The following is a 21,088-nucleotide window of genomic DNA, read 5'->3' on the forward strand; positions in this document are numbered from 1 at the left end:
AATTAGCACTAATTCAATTAAATACTCAAATAGAAAAAGTATTGAATATATAACCAACTGGTTAAACAATTAATAAGAGGAAATCAGTCATAGTGATTAGAGCAGACCAGTCCCTACAAGCAGCACTCGTTCACGAGTATGACGGATGAGCCAGCCATCACTGCGCTCGACCATATTTTAGGGAGCCCAATGACCCGGCCCACCACGCCGCCACAAGTCTGGACATTTTAGTGAGCATGACTACTCAAAACACTAGACTACGTCAAAGCTACTTACAATATAAAATCACCTTACATAGTTATATAAACGTTAGCTCTTCATATATCAAAATAATCTTGATAAACAAATGATTGACCTGACACATAAAATATTTAATGATAGAATGTTATGTTTTGTCCTTTTCATATTTCTATTACCACTCACACCTCTCCTCGCCGAGTTGCTAGCCCAACATCCAATTTTATAAGATCGCTTACCGCACGGAAACGTAATTCATGCACAGAACACTAAAGTACGATTATTAATTCCAGTCAGTTAAATGACAAGTGCAACTGTCACTGATACAAAAAAGGGTGACCATAGATGACAATAGTGATGTTCAGCAATCAATAGACTTAGACTTTTAGTCATGCTTTATTGTATTAGGTATCAAAACCTTTTTTTTTTTTATTTTTAATATATAATACATATCGTATTAAACATGAATATGGACCTTACCAGGAAGGCATTGGATGCGAGCAGCGCAGGACCGATCGTCGTGGAGATCTTTGGGGGAGGCCTATGTCCAGCAGCGGACGTCTTCCGCGATGATGATGATGATGATGATGGACCTTACCAGCATATTAAAATTTCTCACTATAACATTATTACAAAAGCTGGGAAAAAATGTAAAAAGAGATTCAGAAAAATTAATACTAGAATTTTTATTTATATAAAGGCAAATTGATATTGAATAAAAAAAATGTAATCTCGACTACCTTTTATTTGTAAAAACTCCATTCTACCACATCACTATTTATTTGGGACTAAAAACCTGCAACACTGGAAATGTCATTTTACTGACTGGAATTAATAATCTTACTTTAGCTTTAGCTAGCTTAACTTGGATCTAGATGGCGCTGTGTGAATTGTCCTGAGATTATTATTATATTAATTGTTTTTTAATATAATATATGCGAAAGTATATGTCTGTCTGTTTATCTGATGCGCTGAGAAAGGACATAGGCTATTTTTAATGCGAAAAGCGGGTTGTAAGTGGATTTTAATGAGAGATGAAAGGCTGTATGGATGTATCATCATTTTTAAAGGTAGATGCTTGATACTTATTTCTCAGGCTGTTGATTAAATATAAATAAATATGTCATTAAAAGTTTATAGAATTTTTTCCCTTAAGGGGGTAAAATAGGGGATGAAAGTTTATATGGAAATTCGTCAATTTTCAAACTAGAACGATTAACTTTTTTTATAATTAGGCTAAATAATTTAAAAGATATCCAAGGTCACTGTTCCACGCGGAAGAAGTCCCGGGCACAGCTAGTCATGATGACAAATTAGGAATTTAACTTTAATTTTCTTTTATAAAAGTAGCCTAAGTTACTGTAATAAGGAGTATCCTTATTACATCAGCTACCTGCCAATAAAAGTCCCGTCAAAATCGGTCCAAACACATCAGAGATTAGCCGGAACAAACAGACCAACAGACAGACAAAAGCTGTAAAAAATGTTATTTTGGTGTGTGTACCGTATTTATATTCATATGCATGTAGTAAAAAACGGTTGTTTCAATATTACAAACATACACTCAAATTTTATTTATAGGTATATAGATGTGGCATTAAAAACTACATACAACCCTAAATTTTCACCCTTCTATCATCAACCCTATTTATTAATAGCGATTTTAATTTATATAGCAAAACATATGCGGGGTCAGGTAGTTAAATATAAAAAAAAATTATTTCTATTTCGAGGACTGGCTGATATAGACAATCATTGACCGACTTTCCCGCCATTCGCATTTCAAAAACCGTTCTACGTATTCTTTTTCCAAATTCAAAAGCAGGAATTCAGCCAGTAAGGTTTCTTTTGAGAGGGCCTCATCGGGGGTGCGCGGGGGGAGGGAACAGCAAAGGGAATCCCTGATGAGGTAGCGGCGCAGATCGCTCGGGCATGTCTGTTTTTCCACTGCAAACTTTCTTTTGCTGAACGTTGAATAGTGTTGTCATCTTATTAGTTTTACCACTAAAATGGGAGATTATGTACCCCGTTTGGTGGGTAAAAGATATTTAGTAGGCTAGTAGAATTCTAGTGGTCTAGAAAAAAAACTAAATTATAATCACAAATTTAACTAACAATACGCCAACCCTTACAAAGTTTATCAGTATGGAATTTTAGCGGGAAACTTAAAATTTTATAATGGTATATAACTTAACTTGTTAACTCCTATATAATTTTCAACACACTTTCTCCTAAAGTCTATCTAATTTCGCCGGTTATATTCAAAACAGTAGAGCTATAAAAAGTAAAGAATAGAATAGAAAATCATTTATTCAAATAAATTTAATTTAAGCACTTTTTAATAGACATAACAATTTGTTTTTTATCTACCACTCGTTCGGAAAGCTGTCCCATCACAAAAAGAACGAGCAAGAAACTTGTTTTAAATAATCCTTGCAAGTTTACATTTACAAGTCGAAACGTGTGAATACAAACTACCAACCAGCACTAATTTTTTGGGTCAAATATAAATATACAATAAAATTAAATCAGGCGTAGTGATAAGAGCAGACCAGTCCTATACAAGCAGCACTCGTTCACGAGTATGACGGATGAGCTAGCCATCACTGCGCTCGACCATATTTTAGGGAGCCCAATGACCCCGCTGACCACGCCACCACATGTCTGAACATTTTAGTGAGCATGACTACTTATTCCACTCGACCACGGCACAGCTACAAAAATAAAAAAAATTCGAAAGCAGAATCCGCGGTCTGATTGTACATATATTGGATTTCTGTAAAACTCGATAGCGACTGCAGCGCCACACACTCGAGAGCGGGATGGAGGTAAAACAGACACTAGTTATTTTTTAGAAATGTAAGCGAACTTGATAGCTCAATAGGAACTTTATATTTGACAAGTGACACGAGTGAGTGAAGCTATGAGTGAAATAACTTGATAATGCGCTTACAAAATACTAATACAGTTCATAAAACACGGGTGCGTTATAAACACAAATAGTGAGGTTCCACAACCGTGCTATTTGCTTTTTTTTTTATCAAAACCGCCTCAGTAGGCCAATAGGCAGCGCGCTGATTTGAAAATATAAAACGGCGTAAAAGCAATGGTGTATAACAGTTTTATGGTTGAGTTTATTTTAATTCAAGTGTGTTGAACGTCCTACGATATACGTGCGTATATAACACACTCGGCATATTACGCTCTCGCTTTTGACTCGGGCTTAGTTGAGTATATTTTAAATAAAGTGTGTTGAAAAACGTCCTACGATATATCTACGTGCGTATATAACACACTCGGCATATTACGCTCTCGCCTTTGGTTGGAGCTTAGTTGAGTTTATTTTAAATGAAGAGTGTTGAAAAACGTCCCACGATATATGTACATGCGTATATAACACACTCGGCATATTACGCTCTCGCCTTTGGCTCGGGCTTAGTTGAGTATATTTTAAATAAAGTGTGTTGAAAAACGTCCTACGATATATGTACGTGAGTATATAACACACTCGGCATATTACGCTGTCGCCTTTGACTCGGGCTTAGTTGAGTTTATTTTAAATAAAATGTGTTGAAAAACGTCCTACGATGTAATAAGTACGTGCGTATATAACACACTCGGCATATTACGCTCTCGCCTTTGACTTGGGCTTAGTTGAGTTTATTTTAAATGAAGTGTGTTGAAAAACGTCCTACGATATGCGCGGGCTCAAATTCCGCCCCGTTTAATATATTTTAACCAGGGATTTTATGGATATGAAATATCGGATAATAATAGGTTTCGGATATAGGAATGATTATTATACCGGATACGGATGTGGATATGAAATTATTTCGGATTATCCGTTAGTTTCGGATAGTTTCGGTTACGGCTATTATTTTTTTAAAGAATTTCAAAAGTAAAATACAAATAGCTAATAAAATGGTTACATGACGTGTCTCAATTGGGCTCCGCCCCTATCCGATATTATCCGTAACTTTTATTTCGGATTCGGTGACGGTTACGAAATATTTTTTATATCGGATATCCGATAGTTTTTGTTACGGTTACGGAGCTCCCTACATCCCTGCTTTAAACTAATTAATAACTGAATTATAATGATATTATATATATAGAAACAGTGTATAAATCATAGTTGAAAATTTGTGGAGATAAATAAAACGCCATGATGGAATTTTTACATCTCTAACAATATTTTTTATTCGTAAAACAAATGAATGCGCACCGCGTTCGAAATTTAAAATAAATACAAAGAAGTTTTTATGTCTCGTACAAACAGTCTAAATGTATCGGAATCCTTTCAAAAGAAGAGGAATTCCTAAAATCGGTTTATAAATAACGTAGATCTGAGGTATCAAATACAAAAAACGGCGTAATTTACTAATGTTTTAAAGTTACTTAAAGATATGTATATTCATTTTCCAAGGTCCTATTAGAGGACTTGTGAAAACATATATGGCAACACTGCCGCCGAACTTTCAACTTGGAAACGTGTTCAGACGTGTTCATGCCCTTTGAAAATTCAGGTAAACATGTTTTGATCGTGTTACGTTTTATACATGAATGATTTACATCGTAATGTTTATTTATTCACTAAACACTATATCCTAAACGTGGCAGATAAATACAGTAGTTATAAATTTATTACTAGTATTTACATAACCTAATTGTACAACTAAGAACCTAAAATTAAAAAGCTTAAAAAAAATAAAATATGATGACTAAAATATATTATTAAAAGGGGTCCCTTTAGGCAACGTTCCGAAGATACTGGCAGCGTTCCCTCTTTGAATGGCTAGACTAATTCTTTGTCCAAGGTAGCTGCCAGCTCTTCGGTCTTCTGTGATGTCGACTAACCTTTTCGTTATTTCTTTGAAAAGTCTTATAGCGCTAGGACCCCACGGACCAAGGGTCTCGACACCGAATGGGACAAAATCATATTCGGAGCCTAGACCCCTGTATTTACATATTTGGGCTTTTTCAGCCGCTTCACATACAGTAGTTATATATACATATATATTGATTAAATAAATAAATATATCAAGCTAAAGTTTTTCTATCAACACTTTTTTATCCTTATATATTTTTCTTCTATTTGTCACACATACTTATAATTCATCCATTTAACTCATTCTTCATTTTATATATTTGAATTCATCACGAGTGCTATTTCTTTTTTTTTTCATGTGGCTCCACTGAAAATCAGCGCTGTAGTGACACGCTGCGGCACCAGCTGAGTGGAAGCGTTTTCAGCATAGCGAATTATTAGTTTTTTTTTTTATAACACAGGGGACAAACGTGCATGCGGCTCACCTGATGGTAAGTGATTACCGCCGCCCATGAGCACCCGCAACACCAAGAGAATTGCAAGTACGTTGTCGGCCTTTTAAAAAGGAATAAGCTCTTTTCTTGAAGGTTTCAATATCGTATCGGTTCGGAAATACCATTGCTGGAAGGTGATTCCACAATGTGGTTGTGCGAGGCAAAAAGTTTCTAGAAAGTTAGTTTTTAAGTTTTCTTTTTTACTCTGTACTCTTTGTTATGCGGAATAAATGATTATTATTATTATATTATTTAGTAAATAGAAATGATCTTAACTTTTTTTTTCGGACTACTCTAATGCTGTTGACCGCAGCTGGCCTTTACAGCTTCACCGGACGATAGGGGGCGAGTGCAGATGGCACTCCAAACCCGCGGAAGGACTTATGGAGCGGCTGAAGGCCAACTCCCGCCTGACGGATACGACTTTTGTCTGAGGGCACCGCTAGGGGTTCGAACCTCGGCTCAGGAGAAATACAACCCCGAATTCTTCAAGTTTATGGTGAATAGATATATTCTGGGTAAGCGCGCTACATCCTATGTCTTGCCATCATTTACCATCAGATGAGGTAAGACCAAGCGCAATCCCATTATTTAAAAAAAAAAGGCCAAGGCCAAGGGGAAAACTTAACTGAAACTACTTAATTAAGTTACTCTACGGTGGTTTAGCGCTCACTGCTTTACTTCCGATGGTCGCGGGTTCGTTTCCTCGCACAGTGCAAACATTTGTATGAATATGACTTTGTATCGATCTGGGTGTTTTCTATGTATGTATATTATATATTGATTTACATTTATATAATAATAATAACCCTGGACAATTCACATAGCGCCATCTAGTCCCAAACTAAGCAGAACATTACTTACGACTGCTAGACAACTGCTATAAATATATATTTTAAAAACATATCATATATAGAAAATAGATATACACAAAAAATATGTACCGTGAGGGGAATCGAACCCGCGACCATAGGAAGTAAAGTGGTGTGCTAAACCACTAAACCACCGAGGTCTTCATGTATTAAATCTAAAGATTTTTGTTATAATAACGAAGCTATTGTGTATCTACATGACATATAGATAGACAGATAAAGCCTTACCTTCGCAACGAAAATCGAAGATGAAAGAATGAGGGACTCATCTCATCTCTGTGACTGATCACTCGGAAAGTTATCTCAGGACGACGCTTTGTGGTAGGGTTGCCAACCGTACTGTTTTCCCTGGACATGTCCAACCTTTGAAGGGTCCTGGGAAGTCCTGACTAGTTATTTATCAGCGACTTGGTTTTTAAAACACGCGCGCCTCTTAATTACTGATTTTGAACAGTATATTTTTATCAAAAACCTGATTATATGAATTACTTGAATTTTACTATATATTAATATACTATTGCAACACTATTACTGCGTTCTGTTTTTAAACTGGATAGTCCTGGTTTTTTTTAATTTTCAAACCTGGTTTCTTAAATTTGTACTTGGCAACCCTACTTTGCGAGGATTTGTGTCATTGAGCATTTCATCTATTATACGATACTAGGTGTATCCCGTGACGATGCCCGCGGGACGCACCCGCCAGAAACTAAAATACAGGGATGTTAAGGAGCTCCGTAACCGTAACCTAAACTATCGGATATCCGATATAAAAAAATATCCGTAATCGTAACCGAATCCGAAATAAAAGTTTCGGACAATATCGGATAGAGGCGGAGCCTAATTGAGACACGTTATGTAACCATTTTATTAGCTATTTGTATTTTACTTTTGAAATTCTTTAAACCATAATATCCAAAACCGAAATTATCCGAAACTACCGGATGCTCCGAAATAATTTTCGTATCCCCATCTATATCCGTATCCGGTATAATAATATTTATCCGAAACCTATCCCTATCCGAAATTTCATATCTATAACATCTCTGCTAAAATACCATCTTGATCATCTGGATGAATGGCGATCCCCCACAGTGCGGTTTTCTAGAAACTTCTTGCCACGCAAAACCACATTGTAGAATCACCTTCCAGCAATGGTATTTCCGAACCGATACAGTATTGAAACCTTCAAGAAAAGAGCTTATTCCTTCTTAAAAGGCCAGCAATGCACTTGCAATTCCCCTGGTGTTGCGGATGCTCATGGGCAGCGCGGTAATCACTTACCATCAGACAAATCGCAAGTTCATTTGTCCCCTGTTCTACAAAAAAGAAACCATTGGCTCCTGAACCAACAACATATTCTGGTGACCAATCAAGAAAGAAAGTAGAACACTTGTAACTTTCAAAAACCTTAACTTCTAAAACGGTTAACAAACATTATAATAAGAACCATTGCACCGCTCGCCATCGACATCCTACACGCTGAAACCTAAGTGGTCTCGGACAGTGCAGTTTCTGAGAGAGAAATAGTAGAATAAACTACCTGCCCAGGTTTTCTCACGAGACTACAGCATAGGGTTTTCAAGAACGGTATATTAAAGTTTCTTAAGAGTTGGCAACGCGCACGTGACATCCCTAGTGTCTCAGGAGTCCAAAGGCTACGGTAACCGTTTACCATCAGATCGGCCGTATGTTTATTTGTTATCATCGTAACAGAACCTCTGCTTAGCTAAGCACTATATGTCGACGTGTGAATTGTTCTGTGTTTAAAAAAAACGATCTAACTGCATAACAAAATTATTCGAAATTTGTTCACTAGTGTACATGAAAATGTAACTATAGTTTTTTCTTGAAGGCAAATTTTTTCATTACCCATGTTGCCAGCTTTTTGTGATTCTTAAATAGTGTTGTTCACGCTATATAGACGGCAGATGGACAGAGGAGGAGGCAGGAGTTGGCCTTCAGCCGCTCCATAAGTCCTTCCGCGGGTTTGGAGTGCCATCTGCACTCGCCCCTAACGTCCAGTGAAGCTGTAAAGGCCAAAAGCATTAGAGTAGTCCGAAAAAAAAAACAGAGGAAGCGGCACACATCAGTGCGAACATAGCATTGAGGCTCGTAAGACGGTACATACATATTTTTGGCAAGATACCCCCTTGTATGCGTCTACCATATATCGATATTATATTTGTAAAACAATCACAATAAACGTTTGAAACAATAAACTCTTTGGAATTCTCATCAGGGGTCACATTTGGTGATCCCTGATCTACTTGCAAACAATTGTGATACAATCGCAATTTAATATAATATCATTTTATTTCGATTAAACCATTATTTTTTTTTTTATTTAAATAACTTTAATGCACGTCATACACAGGTAAAAAGTACATATGGCAGACACCTGATGGCATTTTCTACCAGGCAACCATGAGTTGTGCAGAGATAAGTTGTTGGTGGTGCAAACAATATTATAATATTTTATAGAACATACATGAATAAATATATATATATACACATGTAAATACATAAATATTCCTACAAATATACACAAAAATATATATATGATTCGCCTTATAGTAAAAATGAATAAACTTAATGCTAAAGAGAAAAATATATAAAAGATAATATATGATAGTATACAAAATTATATGTTAAGATAATGGTTCCGCAATCGCTTGAAAGAAATTATTATTTAATTAAGATAATATACAACATAAACTACAAACATTTGTATTCACGAGTATGATTGTTTGTTTCGGTCTGGTTATATATGTATATTATATATATGTATATATGTATTACAAAAAAATATCTAATTATTTATATCAGTTGTCCAGTATCCATAACAAAAACTCAGTTTGGCATGAGACTAGATGGCGTTGGTGAATTGTCCATGGATATTACTAGCATTATTACGATTTTACCGTTCAATGGTAGAAATTACCAAACGGACAGTCAGATTTCCTCACTTATAATATTAGTACGTATAGATGTTGCTCACATCAAAGTTTACCTTTCGTGAGTCGAGGCTCAAAGATAAAAACGTTGTTACAACAAAAGTCAAACAAACGGACCATGAAAATATTATAATCGGGCCTTTGTACATTTCACATGAATCTACTGTTAGGGATGAGTAAATATAATCGATTATAAGAATAACTGGAGTAACTTATATTTCGGAGACTTAATTTATATTTTATCTATTACCCACACTAGACTGTGCATCGTGGAAGTCAAAACAAATTTATTAGTCTGTGTGAGAGTAACTTATATTTCTAAAACGTAATATAAGTAATATTTTATCTATGACCCTACACTAGACTGTGTCTGCATCGTGGAAGTCAAAACAAATTTAATAGTCTGTGTGAATCTGTATTATTGTAAACATGTACAACATTTATTTGAAAAGAATAGAAGCTGAGTTTCATGTCAGTTCTTCTCATCTCGAAATCATTCCGAACTGACGGGAGATTTGACATATCATGAAAGTCTGTAATAGACCTACATGAATAAAGATATTTTGAATTTGAATTTGAATTTGAGTCAAAGTAACATTGGTAAGGCGATCAGAGATGGAATAATTTTACCCTTGTATAGGTAAAAGTAATATTGGTACTATATGACAGAAGATAATAACAATAAATATATATGTTATGAATAGTACCTTGGACTATCTTTACTACTATCTTTAGATACTATACTATATTACTATACTACTACTACTACTAGTACTACTACTACTATCTTTAGACCTTAGAGCCACTTTTATTTTAGAAAATTCATTTATTCGTCCGCTTGTTATTATATAACAAGCGGACGTCGCATGTAACAGCTAGTGTAAGAATAGAACTGCTAACGAATGAAGTTCCACATAGGAATATTTTTAAGTCTTACAAAAAAAGACACACTAATAAAATAACCCTTACAAAAAAGTCCCCAAAAATAATAAATAAATATCGCTGGACAATTAACACAGCGCCATCTAGTCAAAACTTATGTTATGGGTACTTAACAATTGATATAAATACTTAGAAAACACCCAGACGTAGACAAACAATCGTACTCATGAATGCAAATGTTCACACCGTGCGATGACTCGAACCCGCGACCATGGGAAATAGAGCGATGTGCTAAACCGCTAGACCACTGAAGCCATCAAAATACCTAACATATAAGTACGTATATCTGAAAGCTATTCCCAATAGACAACTCGCTATATGTACCTAATCATTATCAACTATTTACATTTGTCCGTAAACAGAAATTTGAACCATAACCCAATTGGTATTCTAAATAGAAATCCATGATAATTAGAGTAGTTAATTAGAAATCCGCTCGTATAGAGCAGTTAAAACCGCTCGCGATCACACAAGTACATTTGTTCGCCTTTCAGATACCCGCACCATAGAGAATTCAAAGAGTATAGAGAACTCCTGTTGAGGACTAATTTTCACTTGGCACAAATGCACTATGCAATGGTATCAACTTCAAAAGGCCGTATGTGCAGTCATAGCTAGGTACTTTGTATGACATTTCAGTTCAAACCAATATACTTAGCAATCTTTTTTATCTTTCAACTTCAAAAGGCCGTATGTGTAATCGTAGCTATGTACTTTGTATGACATTTCAGTACAAACCAATATACTTAGCAATCTTTTTTATCTTTATCCCAAACATTTTTTTTCAATTTTACTCCGTAACTAAACACTATATCACTGGTAGTGAGCAAATTGCCTTTGCAGCACTATCTGAAGGGGCAGTTAAAATAAGTGAATGACGTTTACACCAGACACTGATAATGAGTGAAATTTTCTGTCAGTTTTGACTGTATGTGTGCTAAGAATACTGACAAAACACAAAATGGCATTAGACACAACTAATTAACTAAAAAGATTGATTTTTTTATATATTCCGAATGGTAAACTAGTTGACTGTCCGCCTGACCAGTTGACTAAAGGCGCTGCAGACAGAGGAAAAGGCGCGAAGGTCTCTGCGAACGATGTCCAGAGATGCGAATAATAGGGAAAACTATATATGCATGTCAATATCTATACATATAAATCAAATTGGAGTGTCTGTTTGTAATATTAAAACGACCGTTTTTTACTACATGCATATGAATATAAATACGGTACGTACACCAAAATAATATTTTTTACAAATATTAATATTTTTTGTCTGTCTCTCTGTCTGTTTGTTCCGGCTGATCTCTGAAATGGCTGGACCAATTTCGACGGGACTTTTTTTGGCAGGTAGGTGATGTAATAAGGCTACTTTTATTTTAGAAAAATAAAGTTAAATTCTAAGCGGACGAAGTGGCGGGTACAACTAGTTAATAATATATATGAAAAATACATTCTATAGACTCAAGTTAAGCTAGCTAAAGCTTGTGTAGGGTACTATAATAGATAACTGATACAAAAACTTTTTTTCCTAAATACATACATACTATACATAAAAACACCCAGGCCGATACAAACAATCGTACTCATGAATACAAATATTTGTGCCGTGCAATGAACCCGCGACCAGAAGTTAGGCGGTGTGCTAAACCGCTGGACCACCGAGGCCGACAAAAATATCTGATTATACATGTCGAGAGCCAGGTGTTCCATGCACCGCGCTGCACAATGGACGTCCAAAGATCACATTATGAGAGGGCAATAGGAGCGGTGGAATCAAAGCGCGGCGCAGATCAAAGGCGCGGTAATGGCTTTTTAGTGGGGTGAGTAGGGGTGGCGGTGGTGGTGAGGCAACTTGAAGTAGTTAGGGCGAATTGTTGCGTACACTCGTTTTTGTCTTGCTTGTTTTGTTTTGAAAGTCACTTGTCTACGCTTGTCATATTTCGAGTGATTCCGATGACGAGGCACAGTTAATTGCAAATTAACTGTGGATACGCAATTAATATTACATAGGTTTAATACTTGTTTGTTTGTAATACTTTATTGTACAATAATATTATAAATAAAAGGACACAATTGACTTAAAAAAAATGCGTACAATGGCGGACTTATCCCAGAAGAGGGATTTCTTCCAGTCAACCTTTGAGTTACTGAGAGGAATTGCGAAGTGGTGGAAATATGTAGATATAATAAATAATACGCGTCACAAAGAAATATATAGACAATAATATATATATACACAAAAATATATACATATACTTACATACTTATGTAATATTAATTGTAATAAAAATATTTAATAATAATATAATATTTTTAGTAGGTAATATTAGGTTCATCATCTCAGCCCGGAAGACGTCCACTGCTGGACATAGGCCTCCCCCAAAGATCTCCACGACGATCGGTCCTGCGCTGATCGCATCCAATGCCTTCCAGCGATCTTGACCAGATCGTCGGTCCACCTTGCTGGTTATATGTATAGTTAGTTTAGTTTATTTATATGTATTTACGTCACACAAAGTAAGCTTTACAGTTTCCCAATATGCCCACTTCTGAAGATATTGGGATCTTACCACGTTTTATATTTATTTGCTGAGTTCCCGATATTTCCCGATATCAGTGTACCCGTGATCATGGTGGTTAAAGCACTGCCGAAATTGGGAACTCAGCAAATAAATATAAAACGTAGTAAGATCCCGTGACTTTTACTAATTAAACGTATAAATAATGAACGCGTCAAATTTCAAACTTTATATATGACACACATTTATAAAACACTAATTACTAATACATACAGTACACAAGAAATAATAATAATCATAATTTTCCATACTACATACAAACTTTTTCTACAACTTTTTCCATACTACAATAATCTACTGCCACTATGAGACTTCCTACGTAACTCCAGCAAATCACAAGCAAATATGTCTAGATCTGGAAAGTGACTAACTACACCGTTGAGTAGACTCAATATAGGATAAAATAGGAGCCTGTTTGGCCTGTTCTTCGTCATGGAACATCAAACAAGTTTCGTCTTCATGCTTGTACGTAATTATCTTATACATAAAATTCTCGTGTGACAGTTTTCGTTCCCATACTCCTCCGAAACGGCTTGACCGATTCTCATGAAATTTTGTGAGCGTATTGAGTAGGTCTGAGAATCGGCGAACATCTATTTTCATCCCTTAAATGTTAGTGGTAGTTCACCCCTAAATTTTTTTTTATTTTAAGGCAAAACAACGTTTGCCGGGAACAGCTAGTATATATATATAAGTACCAAAACAGTTTTTCATTTCTACAAAATTTCTTATTACTAATTAGCAGCTTTAACATTTCACGAGTCTTGCTTTCAGTATTTTATTAGAATTCAAAGCCTGACGATAGACGACGTTAGCTTAACATAGCTAGATATAGTACAAACTAATTGGCTCTCATGGAGCTCTCTTGAGGCACTCGATAGCTACGCTCTTTGCACTCAAACGCCGATCACCATTCTAAAGAAAATTCTGCAGTACATGCATAGCTCTATACTTATAAAAAATGATTCTACAGATCTCTTATGACGTCAGGAAGTTAAATTATTATTTATTTACGAATAGATCTAAAATAATTAAGGCAATAATATGGTAACCAAACATTACATAAAATATATAAATTTTTTTTACATAACTTCATTGTACAACTGAGAACCTAAAATTAAAAAGATTTAAAAATATAATATAATAACTAAAATATATTATTAAAAGGGGTCCCTTTAGGCAAAGTTCCGAAGATACTAGCAGCGTTCCCTCTTTGAATAGCTAGACTAATTCTTTGTCCGAGGTAGCTGCCAGCTCTTCGGTCTTCTGTGATGTCGACTAACCTTTTCGTTATTTCTTTGAAAAGTCTTATAGCGCTAGGACCCCACGGACCAAGGGTCTCAACACCGAATGGGACAAAATCATAATTAGAAGTTAAATAATTTGGAAAATGGACTTATATGTGTAAATTATATAAATTAGTTACGGCTCCAATGATCTAGCGGTTCAGCACCCTGCTATTCTTCGATCGCGGGTTTGATTCTTCGCACGGTACATTTGTATTCATGAGTGTGATTGTTTGTGTTGGTTTGAGTGTTTTCTATGTATATTACGTATGTGCCTACAAAAAAAAATATCTATGTATTGATAACATTTGTTGGATGGTTACTAACCATAACATAATCTTTTTAGCTTGACAACTAGAACTACACAACTGACGCAAATAATTAAATACATACTTTTCTAAATATATACATGACTAGCTGTGCCCGCGACTTCGTCTGAGTTTTATAGTGACTTTGACCAAATAAAGAAAAAATAAAATCAATAATCTAAGCGATTTTAAAAGTTTCATTGTTCTAGCTTCAAAAATGCAATTTCCATACATACTTTCATCTCCCCTTTCAACCCGTTACAACCCTTTATTCACATTCAAATGTAGCCTATATTCATTATCAGGGTCTAGACAATTAATTTCATTTAAATCGGTTGAGTAATTTTGCGTGAAAGCGAGACAGACAGACAGACAGGGTTACTTTCGCATTTATAATATTAGTAAGGGTAACATCATCGTTATCATCAGCCCACTGCAGTCCACTGCTGGACATAGGCCTCTCCTAAACCACGCCACTGGACACGAGCATCAACCCTTCTTGTTCAATTTTTACCCCCTATGTATCTTGCAGCGCCACCTAGCTGCGGGAACTACGCTATATGTCAATTTACATAGTATATATATAAAATTAATCTGGTAGAAAGAGTTGTAAGTGCAATTGACCCCGCGTGTTACGAGACGAGACCCCAAGACTTTTCCTGTCTGTACATCATCAAAGAAATGATGATAAAAAAGTTTTTTGTATCTTTAAATTTGCATCTATTTCTTTTCGTTTGTGCATTGTAAATTAATACAAATGTTTGTAAGTGCGAGGAATCAAACACGTTCATCAGAAGGCGGTGCGCTAATCCACTAGACCATGGAAACTGTCAACGGATTATAATCGTTGTCAGGGGAAAGGTCCATCTGATTAATAAGTAGGTACTCTATTCGACATTACAGTGACAAATTTTTATGATATGTCAAATCTACCGTCAGTTCGGAATGATTTCGAGATGAGAAGAACTGACTTACAATAATACAGCGCCATTACAGTGACAAATTCAAATTCAAAATATCTTTATTCATATAGGTCTATTACAGACTCTTATGATTTGTCAAAGCTACTGTCAGTTCGGAATTATTTCGAGATGAGAAGAACTGACTTACAATAATACAGCGCCATTACAGTGACAAAATCAAATTCAAAATATCTTTATTCATGTAGGTCTATTACAGACTCTTATGATATGTCAAATCTACCGTCAGTTCGGAATGATTTCGAGATGAGAAGAACTGACTTACAATAATACAGCGCCATTACAGTGACAAATTCAAATTCAAATTCAAAATATCTTTATTCATGTAGGTCTATTACAGACTCTTATGATATGTCAAATCTACCATCAGTTCGGAATGATTTCGAGATGAGAAGAACTGACAAGAAACTCAGCTCGTATTCTTTTCAAATAAATGTTGTACATGTTTACAATAATAGAGATTCATTTTTAAATTCAAATTTGCGAGAATAGAGTGACCATCAGCATATGCTATTGTTAAAGCAAATAGTCTGATCAGTGTTCGTAACCCGAACAGATCATTTCACAAGCAGCACCCGTTTACGAGTATGACCGATGCGCCAGCAATCATTGCACTCAACCGTATATTGATCGGAGCATATTGACAAGAAAACAAACAAACAAATTAATCTGTTAACAATATAAAATGTATACTAAGTCGTCTTTATGCATTGAAGCCACGCTCGAGTCATATCAGCTGAGGATTGCGATGTCAAACAGAGATACAGCAAATACAGTGAAAGGATGTAGGTCGGGCCCGCGGCGGCCGCTCACGACTTCTACCATCTCGCAGCTGTATTCTGGAAGCTTCTTGAGACTGCGGCATATATCTGTTATTAAAAAAGCAACACGCAAGTTTCTTGCTCGTTCTTCTTGTGATGAGACAGCTTTCCGAATGAGCCTAACAGACAACCCTAAATTTTCCCCCTTCTATCATAACCTCCATTTTTAATAACGATTTTAATTAATATAAACAACGTTTGCGGAGTCAGCTAGTAACTTGATAAAAATATATTTATGTTTACTACCAATGGGCGTGGGATCGATTCCTCGCACGGCACAAATATTACTATTCATGAATATGATTGTTTGTATTAGTCTGGGTATCTTCTATTTTAACCTAACAGTTGGAATTTATATAATAATAATATCGCAGGACAATTTACACATCGTCATCTAGTCCCATGCTAAGCAGAGTCTTTGTTATGGGTACTAAATAACTGATACAAATGGTTATATACATTTTTTTTGTAAATACATATATAATATTCATTAAAAACATCCAGACCGAATTTGTACTGCGCGAGGAATCGAACCCGCGACATGCGATGTGCTAAACCGCTGGACCACACATCATCAACTTAGGCGACACAATATTTTATTATACGTACGTACGTAGTGATGTAAATTTTTTAAGAATTAGTCTATTGTTATTAGTGAAAGCCTGTCAGTGGCTGACTATGACATATGTATATATTGATTTTATTTAAGATGTACTTGAATAGCCTTGGTTTTCCTTTAATAAATAGATAAAAATAAATCAATTATAATTATTCATGATGATATGAATAATTATAATTAAATACTTTTACATTTAATTTTACGTCTGTATCGTATGGTTCAGAGGATACCATTAGATATATTGATTCAAATTCAAAATATCTTTATTCATGTAGGTCTATTACAGACTCTTATGATATGTCAAATCTACCGTCATGTGATATGTTAGGAACAAAAAAAATATTGGTAATATACTGAAAGAATATTTCAGAATATGTGTGCTGAGACCGTGAACGCTAAACGACATGCAACGCTAATTCCTGGCCGCAAACACTCCACAACCAGACAGACAGACATACTGGGTACCAGTGAACTCTACACACAACTAGACATATATATATAGAATATGATGCAGTGAAAACTGTACGTAAACGATTTATGAAAGTTTGTTTTTTACTCTACGTATCTGGAATACAAGCCAGTTAGTTAGTCTGTTACATTTATAACTAGCTACTCGCCCGGCTTCGCACGGGTGTACATGTATTATATATATAAACCTTCCTCTTGAATCATTCTATTTATTTAAAAAAACCGCTTCAAAATCCGTTGCGTAGTTTTAAAGATATAAACATATATAGGGACGGACAGACAGCGAAAGCGACTTTGTTTTATACTATGTAATAATGAAGATTTATATTTCGAACATCACATTGTAAATTGTCACTTCATTCTATAGTGTCTATGGATTTTCCTTCCTGGCCCTAGTTTGTGGTGTTTCTTTAATAATATACTAGCTGTATCTGCCACTTCATTCGCGACGAGATTCATGACTTAAATTTTTTGTACATATATATGTAATAATCTCAGGACAATTTACACAGCGCCATCTAGACCCGAGTTAAGCTCGCTAAAGCTTATGTTATAGGCACTAGACAACTGATACAAATCATTCATTCATAATTTAAGAGCTACGCTCTTGTCGGTGGAGCTCTCGCCACTTTCCGCGATCTTCCATCATGCTCTTTAATTCTTGATACGACACGACTCCCATTTTGTCCTCAATTTGTTCGATGTGGCTATTCCTTGGTCTTCCCCTCCCCCTCTTTCCTTCTATTTTCCCCTCAATAATAATTTTCATGACATCATCGTGCGTCTATCCTCCCTAATAAATAAATATACTTACACAAAATGTAATATGGAATCGACTGCGGATATTCCGCTAGGGCGCAGTCGCCTTATATTGACAGTACACACAATTTCCGTTCGAGGTAAACAGGGTTCGATTCCGCGCAATTTGCACCTAATTGCTACGCCTTCGCGGAGAGTGCACGGAATAGGGTGGCTACTGGTTGTGTGAATTCGAAGGTATCTTAGTATTATTATAAAAGGATTTTAATCTACCGCTAATTCGGAAAGCTTCTCATCAACAGAGATTAAGTACGTAGTGATTTCTATGTTGATTGTCGCATGCCTAATCCTTGTTGTGAATTAAGTATAATTAAATCAATATTTATTTAAAATAGCAACACACAAGTTTCTTACTTATTCTTCTTGTGATAAATTTGCATTCCGAATGAGCGGTAGAATAAAAAAACAGATTTACTCTTAGTTAAATTAAACTTAAACTTAAACAGAGTTACTCCACCAGTTAGATGATTGTTGCTCTAATAAATTAGTGCTAGTTGGTAGTTTGTATTCACACGTTTCAACTTAAAAATAATTATTTAAAAGAGCAACACGCAAGTCTCTTTCTCGTTCTTCTTGTGATGAAATAGAAATAGAAATCTTTATTCAAATAAACTTAATATAAGCACTTTTGAATAGTCAACAATTGTTTTTTTAAATCTACCGCTTATTCAGAATGTTGTCTCATCACAAGATATAATATATATAATATAGATATATTATATAGATAATCTGCCTGCCTGCTGACGGAAGTATTTTTAAAATCGGCCTAGTATCTTTGAGTTTGTATTATAAATGGCAGAATGGCAATGGATTTCCTAAATAACACGTAAAATTGTCGGTTATTATTATTTTAATATATTTTTTTTTGTTTGACTTTTCAAAGAAATAACGAAAAGTTAGTCGACATCACAGAAGACCGAAGAGCTGGCAGCTACCTTGAACAAAGACTTAGTCTAGCTATTCAAAGAGGGAACGCTGCCAGTATATAGGGACCCCTTTTAATAATATATTTTAGTCATCATATTATATATTTTTTTAAGCTTTTTAATTTTAGGTTCTATTTATTTGGACATTTTTTCCTATGCGTGCATATTGGGAAGCTGTAAGGCTCGCTTAGTTTGAAGTCAATAAGTAAATAAATAAATAAAGAAACAAGAAAATAAGCAAATGTTTTCTCTACATTATTAATATACATTTGAAGCTATTCAAAATCAATTCAATTTAAAATGAATAACTATATATTAGAATTTAACTATAGAACTTATTAAAACGAAATCCAATTCAACCAGAGTAGCGTCATTATCTCACTTAATACAACAAATGGATACAAGTAACGCCATCTGTTGGTGACTCGAAGAAACCGCTACAGTGCCTTAATTTTGCACATTATATAAATATTTTTTATTTGATTTGCATTGATATAAATAATATGCTTTTTTTTTCTATACAAATTTATTTAATTACCGAATAATAATTATACTTATACCGATTTATTGCCTGCAGAACGAGAATCTTTCTAATCCAGAATTTTGTTAATTATTTTTTCCGTGTGGATTATTATCGAAACTATGTAATATCACAGATATCATAATTATGTATCTTATCTGTGAACGAAACGGGTCCTAAGTCTGTAAAAGTAATTAAAATTTAGGTAATAAAATACATTCGCACAAAAAGCACGCATCCCATAACAATGGCAAATAAAATAAAACAAGAAGAATGTCAAAATTTAACTTGTTTTTATTAATACAATCACATAATTGAAATATAAAAACATACAAAACATATACATATGAATTAAAAAAATTAACAAAAAGTGTGCGTTGGCCGGGAATCGAACCCGGATCAACTGCTTGGAAGGCAACTATGCTGACCATTACACCACCAACGCCACATGACTAGATTGCGAAAATACGATTCTCTTTATTATGACAGTATAGCTACGTGTTACTGTAATATTATGTTATCTGTAGTGTAAAGTAGTGTAATAATATATAATAATAATAAATAATAATTAATTGTGCAACGAATTTTAATGCAAGAGGAATAATGTATGTATTTATATATGTAATACATACATATTATTGTTTTTTTTTTCGGACTACTCTAATGCTGTTGGCCGTAGCTGGCCTTTACAGCTTCACCGGACGTTATGGGGCGAGTGCAGATGGCACTCCAAACCCGCGGAAGGACTTATGGAGCGGCTGAAGGCCAACTCCTGCCTGACGGATACGATTTTAGCCTGAGGGCACCACTAGGGGTTCGAACCTCGGCTCAGGCCGTCATAATTTCGATCCCCGTTTGAATTGGACGGGGCATCGATCGGAGGGGACATATTATAGTACAGGAAAATAGAGAAATTCAATGATTTGTAATTTGTACACTTGTACGAAGCTATATCAGGTCGTTAGTATACTATAGTAGGTATATAAAACACCTACACATAATATTTTAAATAAATTTACAAATTTCAATATTTATAATACTATTAACTAACATCGAACGGCGAAACAGCGAAAGGCGACGGATGAAAGACGACTGTATGCAACTGAAATGAGAATGTTGAGGTGGATGTGTGGTGTGACAAGAATGGATAAGATAAAGAATGAATACATATTTATATGAAAGTGGCACCGGTGTCAGAGAGGTTGAAGAGTAATCGTCTATCATGGTATGGACATGTAATGCGTAGGAACGAGGATAATATTTTAAGAAAGATGTTACAAATGAATGTGGATGGTTATAAGGGCAGAGGAAGGCCAAAAAAGAGATGGATGGACTGTGTGAAAGATGATATGGTAAGAAAGGAAGTAAATAACGCGATGACTGCGAACAGGGATGAATGGAAGCGAAAAACATATTACGCCGACCCCAA

General features: G+C 35.1%; 1 non-coding gene across 1 annotated transcript; it reads right to left on the bottom strand.

The window, feature by feature from the left end:
- Positions 1 to 20,032: 20,032 nt before the first annotated feature.
- Trnag-ucc (transfer RNA glycine (anticodon UCC)) lies at positions 20,033 to 20,104 on the bottom strand. The gene has a single exon. It is a non-coding gene; the product is annotated as a tRNA-Gly (tRNA).
- Positions 20,105 to 21,088: the final 984 nt, after the last annotated feature.

The sequence above is a fragment of the Achroia grisella genome, unplaced genomic scaffold (genome assembly GCF_030625045.1).
Source record: "Achroia grisella isolate CSIRO2021 unplaced genomic scaffold, CSIRO_AGI_Agris_v1 utg478, whole genome shotgun sequence".
NCBI lineage: Eukaryota > Metazoa > Arthropoda > Insecta > Lepidoptera > Pyralidae > Achroia > Achroia grisella.